The sequence below is a fragment of the Morone saxatilis genome, unplaced genomic scaffold (assembly GCF_004916995.1).
Source record: "Morone saxatilis isolate NCDOM2014 unplaced genomic scaffold, NCSU_SB_2.0 Contig24, whole genome shotgun sequence".
Taxonomy (NCBI): Eukaryota; Metazoa; Chordata; class Actinopteri; family Moronidae; genus Morone; species Morone saxatilis.
The window spans coordinates 10,466,292-10,470,020 of NW_023339807.1; the positions used below are offsets into that span (position 1 = coordinate 10,466,292).

The 3,729-nt window shown below is 38.6% G+C and overlaps 1 protein-coding gene across 1 annotated transcript in view; it reads right to left on the bottom strand.

The window, feature by feature from the left end:
* Positions 1 to 3,729, bottom strand: part of cdkal1 (CDK5 regulatory subunit associated protein 1-like 1) — a gene marked incomplete in the record, with an annotated part of 220,018 nt that overhangs the window by 18,313 nt on the left and 197,976 nt on the right.

A 3,729-nucleotide genomic window follows, 5' to 3' on the forward strand; every position in this document is an offset into this window, starting at 1 on the left:
TGAGGTAAAACTAGTGTCTGTCACTAGTGCTCTAGAGGGTAGGGGTAAGAAAACATCATCTGATATAGAACGATATAAGAACATCTGATAATGCATGATATCCCACTGCCCATTTTCCTAATATTTTCAAAATGTTTCTGCCATGATAGCTTCTCATTGAGCGTGAGACCAAGAAAATATGCTTCTTGAACCTGTTCAATATTCAAGTCTTTCAGTGATTATTATTATTTGTAGCTCTGCTTGCCCTGAACATAATACTTTTGTTCCATTTAAAACAGGTCTGTTCTTACATATAATTGATACAAAATGTATAGTTTTATCATCTGCAAAAAGACAAGCACTGCACTTATCCAAATCATAAGGCCTGTCATTAGTAAATATTGAAAAGAAAAATGGCCAAAGGCAAATCACTTGGGGCAAGCCGCACTGTTAGTATTTAGGGAGGAAAAACTACCATTAAAAACCCAGACTGCATCCTACTGGACAAATAGCTATTCATCAAATTTTTCATCCAATTTGTCCTGCAGCAATGAACCCATATGCGGATAATCATTCAGAGTTGCTTTGTTTGTATTTCTATTGTGACCCACCATGATGTAGCAGTTATTTTTTTCTAAATCCACTAACTCTGACCAGATGTGCTTGTTTGCTTGCAAGGCTCAACCAAACCCATACTGCTGTGGCGTAGGCCAAAACCAATCCTTCAATTCTCTGATTATAAAAAACATCCTAAATGTTTAACTGTGGGGTAGTAGGTCGATTCAAGCACACTACCAATGTCATACAAAGTGATCATTATTTTCTTGCCAGAAATTAAGGCAGTCCAAAGCTCGTGTTGTAAACAGGCCTCCCGGCTACTTTGAGATTACAGTCCAGGTAAAGTCAGCTGATACGACCCCTATACTAGTGGCAGCAGCTCATTAGCAGTTAGCACATGCAGCAGCGCTGTGGTACGAGAGAAGAGGTTTGTGCTGAAACAATCGTCCTGGTGACAAGGCGCAGGTGAAAAGTGCATCGACTAAGACTCTCCTCGTCAACTAACAATTTACTCAACTACTAGGGGGAAGTCCTACCAGGAATCGATAAATATTCTCCTCATATATCTCAAACAGCACTGTGGTGGTTTGATTTAGTTTTCAGTTTTACACTGGACCAGAGGAGAGATGTACTGGAAATGCTGAAAGCTAGATGTGTATGATGTGAATTTCTTTAGATCTGCCTGCCTTAATTTCCAATCCACACCTCAACAACCAGTGAAAACAATGATCTGGGATTAAAATATATCCTAATATGTTGATTGAACTGTGAAAAAGGGGATGATCGTGCATGAACAGCATAGACAATGACAAATATGAAAATGTAGTGAATTCATTAAATGAAAATTTGATGAGCTGCACACAACTCGGTACAAAACACCATGAGCTGTATGTATTTGTATGCAGTACATGTTTTCATCTTTGCTCAAGTAACTTTGCTGGCATATCTGCGTATGTAAGAGTCTGAATTTCAATTTGTATTTACTCCATCTGTTAGAAAACGCCACAGAATACCTAATAACAGGCATGTATGTGCATATCCTTTCACAGTGAGATGTGTATTTACTTCACTATCCCGAGAATAACATCCCATGATACACAGCAGATCCACTACAGATTTATGGGATCATGAGTTTAATTGCTAATTAATCCACATCATAACAAGGATAATGAGAGAACTGTGGCTTTGAATTATAATCAACATTTTCATCTGTGTCACAAATAAAGGAGCAATTCACTCGAATATCATCCAAAATCTCTCGCTGCATCTGTGGCCTTTTTTACCATGCAACTGGATTATGTTTCTAACCAGACTGAAAAGAAGCCAGACTGTTGCATTGGATTATTTATAATGAGCTGATCAAGCAAAAAAGCATCAAGCAAAAAAAAAAAAAAAAGCCAACAAAAAATAAAGAGTAAAAATAGGCTGATTATACACCTGTTCAAGTGCCAATGTGACAATACTTAAAATACATATAGAAAATAAAATATTAAAATACATAAATAGACAGCAAAAGGGGTATGTCATGTGTAGAAAAGTCACATTCAGTTTGATTGTCCTTTAGCAAGATTATTGTTATTACAAGGGCCACCACATTTAAATCCACCCAGGCCCTGTTTTCACCTGGCATGCATCAACATGCATCTTGGGTGATCCGATCACAAGTGGACAGCTCTAAGTACAAGTGTAAATGCCCCTAAGATGCATTGAGGACACGTTGAGATGTGTATTGTTTTTCCACTGTATGTCTGGTCTCATTTGTGGTCCAATAAACAGTAAATTCATCAAACTCAGGTTAAAAACAACATTTTGTCTCTGCATATGGAAATGATGTAGGTGTTTATTTGCATACAGACGAGAAGTGGGATGTGATTACAAGCGGTCACTCGAGATGCATTCCAATGCCAGGTGTGAACTGCCATGCTTGGAGCTGTCCACTCGAGATCGGCTCACCCAAGACACGTTAATGCCAGGTGTAAGCAGGGCCTTAAACAGGAATTACACCTTGCGCATACGCAAGTATGTGAGGGTTTGCTAGGGTCAGCAAGGTAGTCCATTGTGGATTTTGAGGTATGTTTAGGATCATTATCCTGTTGTAGAAGCGTGTTCCTGTGTGAATTTCAATGTATCAAGTCAACGATGCATCAACCATGGATGTACAGTGCGACACCAATCAAGATGCCAAACACCTCTTGTCTACATCTGCCTCACCCGAATTAAACTTGGCTCACACTGACTACTGATACTGTGTGTCATATCTGCATAACTTAAAACAACAGTCAGTGGCAACACTTTAAGTCTCCCTTTGGCATTTGTAAGCAGTATATACAAATTAATAAAGGGTTTATAAATTGCTGTCCTAATAATGACTCTGAAATACACCTAAAATTTTTGTGTGACTATTTTTTTTTTTATCTACATAAAAGTTATTTTATTTGTACAGTGCATTCTACTAGATCGTGCTGTTTGTTTCAGTTTTCAGCTTTTGATCAAAACACAGACGTGTGTGAAGCGTAACCCCTACTGTTAAGCAGTGGCTTGCAGGCTTATGCAACACCAAAGCGTGTCATTGTACATTCATCCATCACTCTGTCCGTCTCGTTTTAATTTCTTCATCTATCTCTTCAACTCATTATCGACCCCTATCATTTTGGTGGAATACCATATGCCTTCTTGCTCACAAACCTTGCCAAATTATCACAAACATACAATTCCCCACCACACACTCACACAGAGACTGTTACACACAAACCCGCACACACAGAGCCTTCTGTAGGCCCTTGTAGAAAGAGATTTTGTTTTGTTGCCTGCTAAACAATCGTTGCGGGGAGTGATTAAACAGGGCTAAAGAGAGATGCTCTGATCTTTTGGAGGTTCTCTTTGTATAAGCTGCTTGAAAGAGGAAGAAAAAACACCCCTGTTGGTTTGAGTATTTTGTTACCCTCAAAGTCAAAACCAAAGTAAAAGAGACTCAAACTTTTCAGTGTTTGACACAAAGACTGAGGGGATTAAGGGTGGCTTTGGTTAAATGTTTGTGGCGACAAATGTAAAATCAACACACATCAAAGTTATACAAATGAACTGTTTGGAACGAGGCCTGAACATAAATCCTTTGCTCAGAGTAATACACTACCAACATAAAAAAAAAGTGGATATATAGGATGACAGTGTGGAGTGTGATAAGTAAGGAGA